The following is a 20,767-nucleotide window of genomic DNA, read 5'->3' as shown; positions in this document are numbered from 1 at the left end:
TCCATCTACTAAGATAGGATATAACCTCTTGTGGGAGTTTGGTACCCTTGTTGTAACAGATAACTTACTGCTGGCATTTTGTCACTCCCACTTACTGGCTAGTCCACCTTTGTTCCCCACCTTGCCTCCATGGACATCTATATGCTACATGGCCCCACTGGTTACATTTAAAACATTTAACCCTTGATCCTGGCTGTGTACCTGAACTAGTGGCTTCCCCTGTTACTGACGGACTCTCTTGGGGTGGTTTAGGCTGTCCAGCATGGGTTCCCTTAGACTCATGTGCAGCACTGGGTATCCCTTTCCTGAGCAGTGATGCCCTGCTTGCTAGGTATAGGTCTCCCTTTTTCCCCAAATCTTCTATGGTATCACATTCTCTATCTGCCAACCAGATTATCATGTCCTCAGGCAAAGTGATAAGGGCTTGTTCCCTCACCAAAAGGTCTGACACTTCTTCAGAAATGGTGACTTGACACCCACTCACCCACCTATGAAAATAAGTGCTTAACTGAGCAGTATATTCACACACTTTCATCTGCCTTGCCTCTGTGCTCACAAAACTTTTTTCTATAAGCTTCAGGTGTTAACTTAAATACTATAATAAACAATTTTGAACTGTATTATAATTTAAGCAATCAGTATCAGGCAATTTAGAAGCAACAGTTACAGCTTTAACATTATACTGTTTACATACTCTTTCAAACATATGAATAAAACTAAAAAGTATTACCCTCTGTAAATTGTGGAAGAAATTTACTGATGTTTATTGCTTCTGGGGTTTGGTTACTCCCATCCCCATTACCTCTATGACCCTGGCGAAGAGTCAGCATCTCCTTTTCATGTTGCCTCTGCCTCTCATTTTCTTCAGTCTCCAAATGTCTCAGTAACTCATTTTCTTTGGTCTCCAGATGTCTCAGTCTCTCTATTGATTATAATGCCATATGTGTTTCCTTTTTTTCAACCTTCAAATGCAGCGGTCTCTCTGCTGATTCTAGTTCCAACTGTTTGGTGTCCAGTTCAAGTCTCTTTAACTCCAGATGGATTTTTAAGTCCTCTGAGGCAAAGTTGAACTGTCCATTTTCTGAGAGTTGCACATCCCCAAGGCCAGTCTGGTTGTCTTCCTGGTTGCTGGTCTGTGATGCAGCTGTGGCTAAGGCTGCAATCATTTCCACTTTAGCCAGGTTGGCATGCACCAGTCCTTTGGCTTGACACATCTCAGCCAACTGGCTCCTTGTCATCTTGGCATAATACTTCACTGTTCTCCCTGACTAACTAAGCTAACAAAAAATAAATAAAACTATTCTAATATGAAACTGTGAATGTCCACCATATGGGTGCTTGAGAGTACAAACACTTTCTTTAGTGACCACTGTTTACAGGCTACAGGAGTTCAATATCCACAGCACTGGATTCCAGTATGTGATGTGGTGATCCCTTCACTCCCAGCCAATAATGTGATGACCCCCCACTGGACCAGCAATCAAGGAGCCTCAGTCCTCACCACTGGCACCTGTGGAGGATGTACACAGGGAGGATGACAGGTACACACACAATATTTCCAGATGCAGCTTTCTGCATCAAGTATGATTTCCCTTAAGAGCACACATAGATCACAGTCAGCCCGGGACTGGTTTCTCCCTCTTTCTCCAGTTGCCCAATAAGACTCCCCACTGGCACAGCTATAGAGTTGAGATCTTAGCTGAGTGACCACTCCAAGACCTCCAGTAGCCTCCCTGTCCAACCATTGTTTTATATCCCTGCCCAAGTAGCTGACACACACACTCTTTGAGGGTTGATTGACACACACACACTTGAGAAAGGCTGGCACAGGTTTACTAGCTATGCCCTCTTCTGCCCAGACTATAAGTTAGTTATTACTACCACCAATCACACCTTGTCAGCTACTTTAAGGCCCTTAACAAAGGGTGTCCAATCTTACTGTGTAATATTAATATTAACAAAATGGTAGTTCGACCAAGAGAAGGCTATTACAAGTGAACCACACCTTCTCACTAAACCAGTATGCAAGTACTCTCAAAACCTAAATATCTCTACACAGATCAGCCACAATGAAAGGTTTAAATATATTTAATAATAAATAATAAAAGAACAAGAAGATACTCAATATATATTCATGGTGACATCAGAGTACAATATCCCGGGAAATATTTAAAACAACATTGCAGGACAGTCTCAAATAAATAAAGAAAAATATCTAAATTAAGCTTTGCTATATTCCTGATTATATCTAAGAGAATTATACCATTCCCTAGTAACTTACTTCATCAGAGCAAGGCAGATGTGGTGAGTGGTTCTTGTCAGGTCAGATCCAAGACGGAATACACACTGCATTATCTCACTCAGAGAGTTCTCAAATTAATATTTCAAATATTATTGCTGGGATAGCTTGCAGAATGACATAATTTCTTGTCATCTGACTCTGTCCCAGGTGAAACCCTCACTGATGGAGCTGGCAGTATTTAGCATCTACCTGTGAAAATACATAAACCTCAGATCTTTGGCAGATTCTGGAAGTCATAATACAACTGCATTCCTTCACCTTTCAAAATAAATAATTAGTTCACTCCAAAGACAATACAGGAAGCTTCTCAGCAGAGACATTATGTCTCCAGTTTAGCCTATAAAGTAATTTAATTTCAGCTATTTTTCTGACGTTAACCTCCTGTATTCCAGTTTCCACTATTAAAATATATACATTTAAACAGTTACAATACTGCATGTAGATTTCTGTTCTATTCCTGTAGGGCACACTGTGGTTACATTTTAAGCACAAGCACTTTATAAAATACCTTTTTAACACACATGCCTGTACAGATCAGTTTGATATACACATAACATACAATTTTAATTAATTTGCATATAGATCATGTTAATATTCACAAGTGACATATAATTATTTACAAAATTCCAGGTAGCTGTGCTGCCAGTATCTCCCTTTGTCACACAGGTTCAGTGAAAACCCAAACCTCTGTCCTCACCACACATACCCTAAAGTGTCTCTGTAGCCTGTCCACCACCTAGTATCTCTAGGCAGCAGGTTTTAAATGTCCTTTCCAAGGCCAAATATGCAGCCTCTTTAGGACCAGATAACACCCCGGGCTGTGTTCTACATGGGTTAAAACAGGAATTAGCAACACCACTGGGTACTATTTTCAGTCACAGCCTAAACACTGGCTTTGTCCCAGGGAAATGGAAAACAGCTAGCGTTATCCCTTTCCACAAAGGGGGTGCATCCACTGACCCCAGGAATTATAGACCCATTAGCCTGTCCAGCCTTATCTGCAAGGCCATGGGGCGTATGGTCATGGACCTTATCAACAAGGATATAGGAAACCTCCAAACTATTGACCCCACCCAGTTTGTCTTTGTCATGGGGAGATCATACTTGTTAAACTTGGTGAACTCTAGATTAGGGTAAATCAGTATCAGGTGAGTTGCAAACTAGCCCACTGATAGAACTCACATAGTCAAAATAGGGGAGTCTACCTCCTCCAGCAGACCTGTAACCAGTGGTGTTTCTCAGGGTTTGGTTTTGGGACCCCAAATGTTGGGAATCTATGTTTCTCAAGTCTAGGCCAGGAATAAAGGTCTGTAGCTGACAAATTTTGCTGACGAATGGAAACTGGGACAGGTCATAGAGTCCCCAAACAATGTCAGCACCCTGCAAGATGGACTTACACAGACTAATGATTGGCGCCAAAGTCATGGTCTTAAACTCAATGCAAAAAATGCATTATCATCCCCTTCAGCAAGGGCGATGTCCCTTCAAACTACCACATCAATAGCAATACCCAAAGCATGCATTCAGTGGTGAGAGATCTGGGCACATAAGTCGACAGCAGCCTTATCTTTGATCTCCATGTCTCCACAGTGGTAAGAGGGGCATTTTATATTGCTCATCACATAAGTAATGCCATTGCTTCCAGAAAAAAAGAGGTTATAACCTCCTGTACTCTTCTGTCATCAAGCCAGTAATAGAGCACAGTGCCCTTTTTGGTATGTACCTTTCCAAGTACCTGCAATTGGAGAGACCACAAAGGTTCCTTATAATAAAATTAAGGTCTCCAGCATCTGTAATATGTGGACAGAGTGAAGTCATTGTCACTTTATTCTGTGTCATACAGAATACTCAGAGGTGTCCTGTGCCTTGCATATAAGGCAATCTCTGGCCCTGCTTCAATGGGAATGCTGCACATTCACAAGTCAAATGGCACATGGGTCATTCGCTCTAAGGACTTAAACCTGGTATATTACATCAACAGAACCTACTGGAGGGACCACTTTGTCTCCCAGAGTTTGCCTCTTATTTGGAACAGGCTTCCATTTCATGTTAAACGGAGCCCCTCATTGACCCTATTTAAGCACAATTTGGGTGACTGGATGGGTAACCGGAAATTTACCCTGGATATTCCATCTGTGTCCCTCTGTAGGTGCTGATTTGATGTCTGCTTTAAACAGACAATCTTAGAAACAAGGATTGAACTTGGCTAGGCTTGTAAGGGCCCTATAGCCATTAGGCTAGTATTCTCCTATGATCCTATGAACTAGTTGCTTTTCCCGTCTTACAGGTCTGATGAAGTGCATTTTCAATGGATGGAGTTTTGATGCTTTGCATTCAATGATGTACTATTTGATGGTTATTCTTTTCAATGATTAACCATATACCTGCTAGGCACAGCCAAAAGGGATATTTGCCTAAATGGCAGCTATGTAATGCATGTGTGTGATAAAAGGAGATATGAACAGAAGACTTGATGTCTGTGTGGAAACTTGCACAGAGATGCAATATAAATGGATAGCGCATAAACACTAGTTAACTTTTTTCTCATTTTTGTTTCTGTCAGACTTAATGTGCAGATATAAAGCAGAAGGTTCCTTTGGGTGCAGTGGATGGTTTTAACCAATCTTTGACTTGATTTCCAGTTAATATTCAGCTATTCTGCTGCCACTGTTAATACCACATTGTATTTACAAGTGTGCAAAAGTATGAGCTGGGGTCAAATCCCTACTGCAGAGTCATAGACTAAAACTAAATGCCAAGAAATGCATAATAGTATCCTTCAGGAAGTCATCCATCCCTGGTAACTATCCTCAGATGTCTACAGTAGTAAGGAAATCATTCTGTGTTGGGCAACTTATAAACAAAAGTATGGCATCTAGGTCCAAGGAAATCATTGTTCCACTTTATTTGGTATTCATCACATCTATCATTGAGTACAATGCTCCCATTGGTATGTACCTAACCAGGTATATTCAACAATTGGAACGTGCACAGATGTTCCTCACTAAAATAATACAGGGCGTAAGTAACATGTCCTATTCAGACCTTAAAGCCCTATCCCTGTAGTCTGTCTAATACAGGCTGTTGAGGAGAGATGTATGCTTGGCTTCAAGGCATTGTTAGACCCCATTCTAGTGGACCTCCTCCATATCCGTAAAACAAACAGCACCAGAATTACCCATTCTAAAGACTTAAATCTTGCCTGTGATGTAAATAGTTCCTTCTGGAGAGATATGTATGCATCACAGAGACTACCCCATCTGTCTAATAGGCTCCCCATCAATGTGAAGCAGAGTTCCTTCCTAACCAAATTCAAGTATAACTTGGACAATTGGATGAGGAATAGGAAATTCATCCCTGGTTTGGGACTTATGTCTCTAATGGGCACAGGCAACTAGTAAATTGTTCATCTCCCTGGCCCTTATTTCAAATGTTACATCTCTCAAGCCCTTGCATACACTTATCAAGGGTACCAGAACTTGTCAGAGATGGGAAGCATAACTAGGCTTAAAAAGACCCTTGTGGTTGTTAGCCTAGTAAACACCTATGAATCTATGAACAGTTAAGGTAGGTGTCATACTTGAGTCCAGAGAGTTAATTCAGGGTAAGAAATATAATATAGGAAATGTTTATATATTACAAGATGTTGTCCTCTGTTTTCTCATCCAGCAGTTCCTTGAAAATCTCTTTCTTGCTTGGAACCACTGTGGGCTCCTCTGGGGAGTTTCTACTTCTACCATTGTTGTGCAGACTTGAAATTGGTATTTATGTATTTGAGGGAGTGAGATTGCCCCTATGGGGAGCTACCTGGGGTTGGAAAATTTTTAATCTGCACCATTAACATGGATGTTATTGCAGTGATTTGATTGATTGTGATGGCTGAGGTAGTTTCTGAGCGATACTGTTTGATCACACATAATGGAAGTATTGCACTTGGCTTTGCTGGATTTATTGCATATGTACAAACTTTATTAAGTGCATATTACTGGAGAGTTTTATCACAGTGCCACGATGGTGCAGTGGTAGCATTGTTGTCTCACAGCAAGAGGTTCTCCCGTTTGATTCTCGGCTGGAGTGCGGGGAGTGCCTTCTGTGTGGAGTCTGCATGTCCTCCCCGTGGTTGGCTGGGCATTCAAAAGACATGCGTAAATGGGCATGCCTTCGTTGAAGGTTGAACATCGAGCTGACACCTCGGCGTTCGTTAAAATCTACTGCCAATCCGGAGTTCCGCTGTGGCCACCCCTAACCGGGAGAAGACAAACAACAACAACAACCGGCAAGTTTTATCACTGCAATTGACTAAGCCAGCAGAAATGCACCCTGATGCAGCAATATACACTGTAGAAGCTTATACGTTGTTGATTATTTCCAGATATGCTAGGGAGACAGAGAAAATGATAGCTAGTATCAGACATTTTCCAGTAATGCAGCACAATAATGTTCTTATTATCTGTCCCACATTGTCGTTAGACAAACCTGGCATAGTCCAAGGTGGTCTAAACTGCTGTGCTTAGAGGAGGTGGGTGAAAAGTTGTTTAAACAGATTTAAATGTGGTATGCCGAGTCACGTAATGAGTTTGAAGCAGAGGAAGTATAGGTGGAAGGAGACAAAGAGTAGAAACTTTATACAGTGTGTGCATTATGGGAAAAACTACTGGTACAGTTGTGCATAACTGCAGGGAAGAAACTTTGGGTTCTAGTAATGTATTATTGGACTGAACATTGGAAGTAAACTGTTTGATCACAGAGGCACCTTACCCAGATGTGGCTACTACTTTTTCTGTGGGGGAGTGATGGATGGGCATTTGTTAGTTTAGTGGACTGGAGATGTAAACTGAAAGGGAGGATTATGAAAGGTACAGTAAGATGAGCGATATGTGGGTATTTTATGGTTTCTGTGATTAGAAGAGGAGGTCAGATTAAGGGCATGAAGTGGAGATGAGGTTCCTCCAAGATTAAGGCTGCTTGCCTAGAGAGATATAAGCAAATGGGACAGAAATGAGGAGAGACACATGAAGATGGTCCATAATCGAGAGGGAGGAAGTAATTCTTCTTTTTCCCTTATAGTTCTTAGGTTGCAGCTGACAGTGGGTGGGGATGTTAGCATGAAAGGCATAGTGAAGGTGAATGGAATTATTTCTGACTACAGGATTTATGGTATGTTGGAGAGTGAGTCAATATGCCTACATCTGTGGGTGTGATTGTGTGGATACAGTTCTATGCTGCAGTTTAGGAGTACACTCTTAATAGATGATTGTGACAGTTGAGAGGAGAGGAGACCCTAATGAAACTCCATGAGGCAGCTAACAGTTACTCCTAAAATGGCCAGAGTGACAAGATGTCAGGGGGAACACTCATCTACATCCAAGGATCTGATAGGCCTTGCTTCATGTGGGGGGGTGTTTAGTAAACAGGAGGACTATTAGAAAGAGAAGGTAGTAGGAGAAAAACAGGAGGAAATTGTGTGCTCAAGGGAAAAGAAGTGGGGGATGTGGTAGTTGTGTAATGAAATGTGTGGGGAGTTTAAACCATCTTATCAAGGCACCGAGGGCTGAGACACTAGAAAGAGAAGGGGTTGATCCTGTGATATTCCAGGAAGCTAAGCTTCTGGTGCATGAAATTAACACCTTTGATGAAAATGGTCTGTAGATGGTGGGATTGATTGTGTAAAAAGTGGTAAAAAAGGGGATGCATTGATGCTGGTGTATAACAGACTATAATGAGAGGTGGGGAGAAAGGAGGACAGAAGGGTGATGGTAGATACATATTGATAAGCAGCAATCAGGATGAGGTAGTGATATTAATAAGCTGCTTTTAATTGCTCCAACAGTGATAATAGGACAGTGTTTCAATTATTCTTTGGTGAGCAAAATGGTTGGATGAGACAGGGTGAAAAAGTTCTGAGTGAGGGAGAATAACAAAGTTGCACAAGATGTACAAATAGTAAAGTTTATAAGGATCAATAAAATTCCATAAGAAATGTCAGAACACATTAAGTGAAGACAGAAATGGTGGAAATGAAAGATATTTGGATGATGATGTTAGGAAGCTAAGTTGGTGGTAAAGAAGTCTAATGAATCTAACTGGGAGGAATGGTTGTGGTGGAACAGACTGAGACCATTTGGGGGGGAAGACTTATGATACAGATGGGAATAACTAATCTGAGGAGGTGAGAAAGGTCATGGCTGCTGTACTGTGAAATGACAGATCTTCAAAGGCAGATAAAAAGTGAAGAGGGAAAGGAACATTACTAGAGAAAGAATAAGAGATGAAGGACAGAATAAAAAGGGTGAGTGAAAGTCAGATAGAAATGGAGCTGGTAAGGTGAGGTGTGTGATGGTGGTCTAAAAGGTGAGGGTTTGGAACTTAAAATGAGTGGTACTACAGTAGTTAGGGAGGCAGAAATTAAGGAGATTTTCCAAGTTTCTGTGAGAAGATATACAGGGAAATAGAAAAGGGAAGGGGATGGGCTGAGTGTCTCTGTGGAAGAAAGACAAAAATAGAAGTGGCAGATAGGCAATAGCAGAACAGAAAAAGGGGGAATGGAATTATAGGGGTGGTTTGATATCTAAAAGGTAGAAAGGTGGGGAGGGGACATACATTTTCCGACATACTTCTGTAAGAGAATAGACCTAGAGTTTGCATGTGATTTAGTGGGTACATATAATAAAGCACCAGGAGGGAGTGCTCTACCAGATGCAATATGGGGAACAGTGTTTGGTCTCTCAAAACAAAAGGAATAGAGGATCTGTGTGCCACATATCCCTATGCAAGGTTAGACAGGGTGAACCCGAGGATAATATCCACACAGACACGGGTGGGATTAGTTAAAGGGCTGTACTTTAGCAGATCACTGGTAAATGCATTTGTATTTGATGGGGTCGGGTAAATAGCAGAAGAATGACAGAGCAGGCAGAGTTTTCATTGATAAGCAAGAAGCCTTTGATACAGTGAACAGGGTTTTTGTGTTCTGATCCAAGTTTTGGGAAGAGATGACAGGTCCTGGAACATTTGTAAGTGTTGTTAATGTACTGTATAACTTTTCATACATCAGGCTTGTACTGAACAGTGGAGACTTAGACAAGGGGATGTTTGGCCTGGGTATAAGGCAAGAGTTCTCTTTGACCCCCATTGCTCTTTTTCTTTGGAATGGAATAGTTCAAAGCTATCCTTTGTCACCATCTGCATTTTTATTTGTGATGGAAGTCATAGCACAAAGGGTGAGGAGTGCTTTCTAGAGAACTGGAGAGATAATTGGAAAAGTAGTAGCTTCATTCATTTGCATATTAGTTCATAAAATTATTTATTAATGTCGACATGATTTTGGAGAGATTTGCAATTTTTCTAAGAATGTCAAGGGATATCCAAATAAATCAGTGGTGCTAAGAACTGCGAGTCAGTCTGACAGATCATATGGTTTGCCGAAAACAATAAGCGGAGTTAAGAATCTGAGGATAAAGGTACATACATATAAAAGAAAAGCCTGACAATAATTGTAAGGAAAGACTCCAGTGATGTTCAATAACTGGAGAAGCAGGGTAGATATGAAGGCGGCTTAGTCTGGCAGTTAACACAGAATATTGAGACTACAAGTTGTTAATTAGCTGCTTCCAGTACAGGGTTTGATTCTCTCAGCCTTCATTTGCTGACTGTGTGACCTTGACCAAGTCATTTAACCAAACAGTGCATGGTGAATTTGGAAAATTGGGAAAGTGTCCTGGACCTCATGCCTAGATACTAAAAGGTAATGGTTATAGTTTTAGTGCTCTATATGCTGAAACATGCAGGATTGTTCCTAGTATGTATGAGGAGTATTTAAGGTATGTTTGATAAGGTTTAAAAGGAGGTAGAAGGTGTATAATCAATCTATGTTTGATATGTTAACATGGATTGAGACTAAGTGAGAAAAAGAAACATTTGATAACTCAAAAGGGAATGATGGCTGGGGTATGCCTAATTGTAGTAAATATTTGGAAGAAGGCAATATAAATCAGAGATTAAAAGGATGGCAAAATGACAAACTAGGCTGGGTATAATGGGGAAAATGTTGAATTATAATGAATATGAAATGGTGAAGTGAATGGAGAGACAAGGAGACTGTTATAAAGATATATTCAATTCCTGTTTTCAGTGGATATGAAGGGAGGGGCAGGGGGGCTATTTGATGGAGGAGGGAGGACAGGTACTGGGAAAAAAGTATTTTTATGGTGGAGAAACACGTAGGTAGCAAATTGGTATGATCTGTCCAAGGATGATAACCTGCTGGAATTTAAGGACTTTAAGGAGACTGAGAATGTTTTCGTGATAAGGAGAGCTTGACCTGAGAATGAGGGTATAAACAAGATAGTAAAAAACACTGTGAATGGGTTACAGAGAGGGGAGTTTGTATGAATGGGACAGACAAAGGGAAGGACTGATAGAAATTATATAGAGCTAGGAAAGATGGAAGTGGAAAGGAGCATGCAGAGACTGAGGCAAATGTGACAGCAGACGAGTGAAGTATAGGAAGAAGACATGGTTAGGGAAGGCACTCTAGAGGCATGTCCAGAACCCAGAAGAGTCGGTCAAGCATGGAATCTGCAAAAGAGGTTACAACAGAAGAGGCACAGCTGTCTGAGAAGGCTAAAGGTAAACAGCTTGTCAAAAGTCAGGTAACTCCTGGAGGTGTGACAAGGTAGGAGCTGACCATCTCTATATGTCATCCACTGTCTACCTTCCTTCAGTTTATTTCTCTTCTTATGTAACCACTTTTAGTTCTGAGCCAGTAGTTTTCCAAGCCTGCACTCCTGCATTCTTGCTTACTTTTTCTCAAATTTTGCTGATCTGTGTGGGTTGGGGTAACATTTGGATTTGCATTTTAAAGTCCATAGAAACCTCTGTACATTACACAATCATTAAAACTGTTCTACTGAAACTGTGTTCTAGAATAACAAAATCAAGATTTTCATCTTCTAGCACAGTGGCCTTCTCAAGTGCATTATTCATTTTACTTACACTCAGCATATTTGTGGCTGTTTAAGTTCAATCACTGATTCATTCACCCTTGCTAATGCTTAGGCTCATTCCACTATCCTACCCCCAATTTCCACCCACCCCTCTTACTTTTCATTTATACTTCCATAGCGCTACCCACATATTCCTCAAACCAATACCATCAGTTCCCTCCAAAAGAAAATCAATCAATAGAATTACTCCCAGTAGTGACACCCATTCTAGTTTACTACCCAAGGCTCTCTCAAAAACTATCTTAATCCTTGTCCCCTTTAACTATCAAATTACACCTCTGTAATTAACCCAGTACCCTCCTAACATTTTCTAATCCTAATTTACAAGAAAATAAACCCAAGTTAAATAAGATGCCCCTAGGTCAGATTATTTTACTATTTCTCCTCACTCTAGTAGCCTTTATCACCAATTTTCATATCCACCCCCTTCAAATAATTAGGACCTCAACCAATCTTCACAAAGAATATCAACATCTACGCAGACTGTCTTTCTCCATAACACCTTAACTCTACAAACAAACTATATCTGATTTAGTTATCTATAAATATCTCAAAACTAAATATCCAAATTTATGCTCAAATACTATATAAAGACCAAAATATAACTGGCAACACTCTTACCTTTGTAAAATATCAGTTCAAAAAAAGAGGAAATATTCACCCCCACCCAGGTCCAACCTTTCATAAAACCATCACTTCCATCCCCAAAATTAAGCTAGTCAACTAATACATCTCAACAAAAAAACAGAATCCAAACGTACCTTACTAAATCTGAACCTACGAAGTATGTGCAGTAAAATCCATGACATACACGCCTACCTTGCCAAATAAACTCCTGATGTAGTCATAGCTATTCAAACCTGGTTAAAAAAAAAGAAATAAAGGATAATGAGATCACTCCCCCAGGATACAATATACTCAGGCATGACAGACAAAACCTGGATGCAGGTGGTGTGGCAATCATCTATGAAGATTACCTAACCATCACCTTACTTCCATAAGAAATACCCATATTTAACAATACTGAACTTCTAAATAACACTCCTAAATTTCAACAATAGGAAAACTATATATTTAACATTAGTTTATATACCACTAGAGAAGAACAATGATAATACTGAAAGCATCCTGTATTGGATACCCCAACAAATTAACCATAAAACTATAATACTTGGAGACTTAAATATAGACTGGAAACTCATGAATTCCACTACTCCATCTGAATCCATAAACTTGTACAACTTCAGACAGTTAATAACCACACCTACTAGAATCAACAAAATGTCTTGGAAACACTCAATATTAGACTGGATTCTTACAAACAAACCAGACAAACTGACAAAGGTAGGCTTCCTATCAGATAACATAAGTGACCACATATTGTAACCCATAAATGGTTCATCTCCCAAACCTCTATTTACACTTATCAAGGGTATCAGAACTTGTCAGAGATTTGGGATGCATGACTAGGCTTAAAAAGGCCCTTGTGCTCATTAGCCTAGCAAACACATATGAACTTATGAACCTATGCCAACATATGCCATTAGAACTCACCATAAAATAAACATATTATCTATAATCATATATGAAATACAACCAATTTCAGCAAAGATATTTTCAATGAAACACCAAAACAGTATAATTGGAATGTAGCTCAAAAGACAGAAAGCCAAACCTTCAGCTAAAATACCCACTGAAGCTGCAGAATGCTTATTCAAGCCAAAAACTCAATCCAGGAGTAGTCCAAATGCAAAACACAACTTTATAAAATCCCCATAAAACACATAAGCGCTTTCACCCCAGAACACTAGAACTTCATCAGATACAATAAAATTATAAAGCTCTCCTCATAAAGACATGTAGAAGGCATCATAATCATGAAATGAAAGCACCCCCCTTAAAGACATAACATTAAAATGCAGTAAAACAGTTGTAATAAATATGCTATATAAAAAAAGTTTTGTTCACTATTAAAACAGAATATAAATATATAAAAATGTATAAATTAAAGTATTAAAAGTGTTTATAAAAAAATGTAATAATAACTTTTAAAATATATAATTCCATGTAATTTATCTGTCTAATGCTTTGAGCTTTAAAAGGGAGCTGATTGAAATATTTTCATTTAATCCTGGCCAGTTACCTGCACCAAAGTGTAACTGACAGTAAAGCTCTCTCTTTTCTAAGAGTATGGACCAGGCTCCACCTCTAATGTCTGTCCTTATACTGTCTATTATAAAAAAATTAAACATATGTTCTTCATTGTCCAATATGTGTTTGCTCAAAGCATTGGTTAACTTTTTTTTGTTTTGATCTCATAGAGGTGCTCATAAATGTGATTTTTTTAGATTCCTTTCAGTTTTACCAATATAAAACCAGCAGCATTGGTTACAAACAGCACAATAAATCACTCTATCAGAGTTACAGTTACTTCTATGATGAATTTTAAAATTAATATTGTTGATATTAAAAGTGACCCCTTCCTTAATGTATTTACAAAAGTGGCACATACCACATTTGTTCATACATCCAAGTTTGTGCTTGAGTCCACTTTGTTTTGTTTCAAATACATTTTTTAGGTGCCTACCTTTCTTATAAACTATGGTTGCAAATGTATCAATGAAGGGTCTAATAGCTTCATCTTGTCTTAGGATGGACCAATTCTTATTAAGTATCTGTTTTATTGCAATACTGTCAGAAGAAAAGACAGTTATTAAGGAAGTCCTGTAGTCACTAATACCTGAAGTAGTGGCTTGGCTGGTTATGTCATTGTTGGTGTTAGGCTCTGGTGTCGTAAATCTTCCCCTAGTGAAGGTAGATAGAAAGCCCTTTCTCTTTTATTAACAACTTCAAGTAAGATCTACTTGACAAAACTAACAGGATATCCTCTTTTCAGAAACATATACTTGAGTGTATCACACTCAATCAAAAAATCTGCCATAATAGACACCATCCGTGCAGCATGCACAAATTTTCCCTTCACTATAGCCTTATTCTGTTTCAGTGGATGAGAACTTGAATAGTGAAGTAAAGAATTTGAATACGTCTCTTTTCTGAAGATTTTTGATATGTTTCTTATTTTGATAGTCCTTAACAAGGAAAATGTCAAGGAAGGAAATTTTATCTAAATGATGTGTATAAGTGAACTTTAAAAACTCTGCAGTGAAATTAATAAAAGTAATAAATTCATTAATTAATAACTCAGGTCCATCCCATAAAATAAAGATGTCATCCAGATATCGAGTATAGTGTTTGATGTAACCATAGAAACTCGAGGGAAAAAGGAATTTCTTCTCCCGCTGTGTCACAACTATATTGGCATACAGACCACCATATGCCGACCCCATAACTCCTCCTTCTTGTTGTAAGAAGATTTCATTGTTAAAAATAATGAAATTGTTTTTAAGCACAATTTCCATAAGGTGTGTGTAGAGTAATACATCAAAATGACCAACTTTCTTTGCATAAAGGAACTCATTGAACCAATCAAGGCCAATAGTGTGAGGAATAACAGAGTAAAGGTATTTTATGTCAATATTCAAAAAGACAAAAGTATCCTTAAAAGGTATATTGTGGATAGATTCCAGGAAGCTTCAGGAATCTTTATTGATATGAGTTTCATTAAAAACAAAATGTTTTAGTTTATGGTCAAGATGTTTAGCCAAGGGGTGTGTAATGGATCCCTTAGCATCTATTATGGGGCGCATGGGTGGTTGTGTTAAATTCTGGTGTAACTTATGTAAGCCAGACATTACCGGCACTCTTGAATGTAAAACTGATAGATAATTCAGAATTTCAATAGAAATAGAACCTTCTATAAAGAGATCTTGTAGTTCACTCCTTATTTTTGTGTAAGCACCATTCAATTCATTGATGGAAGATTTTGCATAGGCTTTATTGTTTAAAATAAATAGCATCTTATTGTTATAGTCATCTAAGTTCATTAACACAATACCACCCCCTTTGTCTTGTTTCATAATCCTAATTCTATCCAACATATCCTTGATTTCATTAATGATGGTAGTCTCCTGAGTATGAATTTCAATATTTGTCCTATGCCTAGTAGGGAGGTTACGTATATCTAGTTCACACATTCTCTCAAATAAGGAAATCATAGAATGTAATGGAGGATTGTAAGTACTGGAAATGGGAAGGGGGTTAACAAACTGACTAGATAAAGAGATCTGAAACAGAACCTTTAAGTTCATCTTGCGGGTGTATAATTTTAGATCCATCAAAGTGGTGGCTATATTACACTTGTATTGGGGTACAAAAGTAAAACCCTTTGCAAAAATGTCACAATGTGAAGTGTCCATACAAACATTAGAAAATTATAAACTTTAAAATCACCTAAAGAATTCATAATGATGTTGCAAGGGGGTAAAATATGGTCATGGTAAGTGCCTATAATGTGAAAAACATCAGTATGTTCAGGGGAATCCACTTAAATTATTTCCTGTTGTTGTTGTGATTCTAAAAGGTTCTCCCTCCCCTGTTGGATTGTCCCCCCTCCCCCATCAGTTGTTGGGATGATGAGAAGGTGTATACCTGTCTACCCAGTGGTTGTCCTGTGTGGGTGGGGGGGGGCTCTGCTCTTAAAATGCTCAGAGCGTCTCAGTGGAGGAAATCTGCCTGGTCTAAAAAAACATCCTCTGAACTATTGTTAGAGGCTTGAGCTTGAGATTCATTAATGAAAGTTACATTTTCAGCAGAAAATTTGGTACCCCATTCTTGTGAGGGTGGGGGGTTAGGGTATGATGCACCCTTACTGCAGTCAGTCTTATCTCTAATTAATTATTTCATTTTACGTGCCTTTATATTGGAACACATTTCATCAATGCTCTTAAAAATGCGAATATGATCATATTTAAAATCATTATATTGTATATGACTACAAATGTTGTTGCCCAAATCACTGACAGTCTCAATTAATTCATTTATCAAAACTTCATTATGTTTGATAATAACAATCATATATTCTATTCCATGCTGGTCAAATAACGCATAAGTTCTTTAAATAGAGTGAAAGACAAACCAGTAAAAATAAACCCCAGCAGGACAGAAGATCCACAAAAGATGTTTATTGAGCACTTTCGTTTGGTATAATGCAAAACTTCATCAGAATATCTAATAGAAAAACAAACAGACCTTTTGCGGATCTTCTGTTCTGCTGGGGTTTATTTTTTCTTTAAATAGAGAAGAATCTGGCTGTAAACCATTAGGGTAATGCTGCATGCGTTGTCCTTTAGGTACAAGCTTTTCTTTTATGCATTCAGTAAAATAAGCATTGTCTAATTGCAAACGCTTACTTTTTAGCAAGATAATAATCAAACTCCTCAAAAAAGTGTGTAAGTTAGTATTACCAGCATGAGTCCTGGCTGAATGCCCATGATTCAGATTAATGGAAGCAGATAACCAGTCTTTTAATACAGATGCTGATGTTGAGCTGTTAAAATCCTTTGTACCATGAGTGCTTCACTGTCCACAAAGAACAGGAGCTGTAAAAGTGTTGGAAATACCAGCTGACGAAGATTTGGAAGATCCAGAACTCATCTGGGAGGCATTTGAAAGATTAGAAACAGTAAAAATGTTTCTCAGGCATGGAACTGCCATGATGGCTTCTGTGCTAAGGCAAGAATTACATCTGATGTCATTGGGGTGTGGCACAAAGAGAATCCATTTTCTTAGTCAAATTCTGAACTATGGCAGTAAATTCTGTTACTGTTTGTTGCAAAACACCAAAATCAGGGTTTTGAGTTTGTAGTTGGGCGGATGAAGCAAGGCCATACAAATAACTGGAAAAAGAAAAAATACAAAGAATAACTAGCTCAAAAGACAGAAAGCCAAACAGGGCAGCTAAAATCCCCATTGAAGTTGCAGAATGCTTATTCAAGCAAAAAAATCTATCCAGGAGTAGTTTAAATGCAAAACAGGGCAGCTAAAGTCCTCTCTGAAGTAGCAGAATGCTTATTCAAGCAAAAAAATCAATCCAGGAGTAGTCCAAATGCAAAACACAGCTTTATTAAATCCACATAAAACAGATAAGAACTTTCATCCCAGAACACAAGACAATCCAAGAGGGGAAGGAGAACCTTTTACAATCGCAACAACAACAAGAAATAATTGAAGTGGATTCCCCTGAACATACTGATGTTTTTGACATTATAGGCACTTACCATGACCATATTTTACCCCCTTGCAACATCATTACGAATTCTTTAGGTGATTTTAAATTTTATAATTTTTCTAATATTTGTATGGACACTTCACATTGTGAACTACAATATCTCTTTATAGAAGGTTCTATTTCTATTGAAAGTCTGAATTACCTATCAGTTTTACATCCAAGAGTGTCAGTAATGTTTGGCTTACCTAAGTTACATATGAATTTAACACAACCACCCATGTGCCCCATAGTAGTGTACTATAGCCACCACTTTGATGGATCTAAAATTATACACCCGCAAGCTGAACTTAAAGTTTATGTTTCAGAACTCTTTTAACTAGTCAGTTTGTTAACCCCCTTTCCAGCACTTACAATCCTCCATTACATCCTATGATTTCCTTATTTGAGAAAATGTGTGAACTAAATATACGTAACCTCCCTACTATGCATGGTACGAATATTGAAATTCATACTCAGGAGACTACCACCATTAATGAAATCAAGGATGTGTTGGATAGAATTAGTAATATATAAAGTTCACCCGGTCACCAAAACAAAAAAATAAACTCAGAATAAAACAATATGATGACCCAAAATATGGTTTTGCCTTCTGGGTCATCATATTGTTTTATTCTGAGTTTGGATAGAATTAGGATTATCCAACAAATCACTGGAACCTCCACGATGGATTAGCAGCAACAAATTTTATTGTATAAAACAGAACAAGCGCTTTCACGCACCTAACAAGTGCGCTTCATCAGGTTGTAGTGCTTAGGAATAAATGCTGCCATTATATAGTTATGGCATACGCCCTAATTAACAAACATTTAGGCGGGTAAAAACAATCTATACAAATTTATCAATCACTAATACTTCGTTAAGTGCAAACACCATAATTAATAGAAAGTTTATATAATTCTCAACATCCTTTCCACTGATATAACAGAAAACAAAAACAAAAATGTAATAAAAACCAACATAATAAGATTTCCTTCCATTCAAAACATCTAAACATAGGCACAATCAATTAGGTTCATGCTATATGTATAGTTTTTTGTTCCTATTATTCCTATGTTAAGAAATTAATTATATAAAAGTCTTTCACTAAAGCATGCTATATTTCAATTGCTATGTCGTAAATTCTAAAGGAAACCTCATACTACATTTCATGTGGGGATGGCTTTCCTTATCATAAAAACTGTCAGTGTGTAGAAGCTGATAGAGATACAAACATGCTATATAGCCAAATTAATAGGAAAGGAAAGCAAAAAGAATGGAGAAAAGAAAAAGAAGGGGAAGGGGAAGGAATAGTGGGTATGAAGGGGATAGTGAAAATGGACCGGAATGAAGGGAGAGGAATGGAAAGGGGAAGAGGGGAGGGGGGGAAGGAGAACAAAACAAGGGTGAGGAAGGGGAGGGATCACATGGAAAGGGGGAATGGAGAAGGAAGGGGGGGAGAGGGAAGGGGGAACAGAGAATATATAAAGAAAAAAGGGAGAGGGGAAGGAAAGTGGGGCAGGGAATGGAAGGGAAGGAAAAAAGGGAAAGGAGGAGAGGGGGAGGGAAGGAATGGAAAATGGAAAAGGAAAGGAATGAACATGAAATGAAGATAAAAAGACGTAAAAATAAAATGAATTAGAAGGGCAGGAAAAGAATAAAACAGATACACTAAAAGAGAGAAAAGGTAAAGTATAGCATTATAAGGCCGAATGGCCAAAACCTAATATGTAAACAACCCAATAGCATGATAAACCTCCTATATATTTCATATAGGTATATGTCATAATCAGCTATACTGATTTGCTAAAAATATTTCATGATATTTAAAAACAATTATAACTATCATACACATGCAATAAAACAGGTTTTTAGAGTGTAAAATATAAACTTCTCAAAAACACATATAAGCATAAGTCACTTGTTGTCTTTGGTGTAATTCTACACTTCATGTCAAACACATAAAATATGTGGCACTAATATTCTTTCATAACAGCGCTGGTCTGATACTAAGAGCTGTATTTAATCCTGGCTCAATATGTGCCCTGAGTGTTAAAATCCATCTCAGTTCATATAGCTCTAAAGTACCTAATGTATTACCTTCTCTCCTGTTGGGTTATAGTATCTGTAGGACTCTGAATTTAAACATGTGGGATGGGAAAGATTGACAATGCCTAGCCAGAACGTTGTTTACATTTAATTTCCGTATATCATATATATGGTTGTAGGCTCGATCTCTGAGCCTACGTGTTGTCATACCCACATAATAAGCTTCACAGCCCTCACACGTGGCCAAATAAACTATGTTTGTGGTGTCACATGTGGCATAGAAATTTGTCGTGAAGCTAATACCAAGTTCCATATTCTCATATGGCTGCTCATCAGTAATGTACTTGCAGACACAACATTTTTTACAGGGGAAGGTTCCTTGTCTAAATTTAGTCCTTATATCTAATGGTATATGGAACACTTTTTCTTTACATAGTAGTCTTTTTAGGTTTAGGCAATTACTATACCTAAAGCTAGGGTATTCACCCACTATATTCTTCAGTTCCTTATTCATGTTAAGCAATTTCCAATTTTTATGTAGAATCTCTTTTATGTACTTGACATCATTAGTAAATTTGATGTCATATTGCACTATGTCTTTGTTAGATCTATTAGAATATCTATGTGGACCTTTCCCAAAATAAGTACTACCAACCGGACTAATTCTATCCTTAGAGCTCGTGATCAATTGGATAGGATAGCCCCTATTCATAAAACACTTTGCTTGGAATTCCAAAAGACGATCACTGTCTTCAATATTATTGCACAGCTTGGTTACTCTAGTCATCTGATTTCGTACAATGTTGGGGAAAATGTGTCTCGGATGCATACTCTCATAATGGAGTATGCCATTTTTCCAACACGATTTTCTGTATAGGGATGTTGTAAATTTATTCAAAACATTCTTTGTTATGGTTACATCAAGATAGTTAACACTAATTGATGAAAATTCATACGTAAATCTGAGGAAGGAGGTAGTTGATTCCATGTACTCAACAAAATCATGCAAGGATTCAACATTACCATTCCAAAATAGGAGAATATCATCTACAAATCTCCTATAATAAATGGCATTAGCAACGAAGTTCTCATTATTGAGTATATGAGTCCTCTCCCATTGATAGACTGCTATGTTTGCATAGACATTGGCACAGGGGGTGCCCATGGCTACCCCCCATGTTTGTCTATAAATCTTATCTTGGTACATAAAGATGTTATTACTAAGTATCAGTTCTAATAGAGTGCAAA

This window comes from Protopterus annectens, chromosome 8.part0 (assembly GCF_019279795.1).
Source record: "Protopterus annectens isolate FY-2018-M chromosome 8.part0, PAN1.0, whole genome shotgun sequence".
In the NCBI taxonomy this organism is placed as follows: Eukaryota; Metazoa; Chordata; order Ceratodontiformes; family Protopteridae; genus Protopterus; species Protopterus annectens.
The sequence above is the reverse complement of the archived record's forward strand: the minus strand, read 5'-3'. Positions refer to the sequence as shown.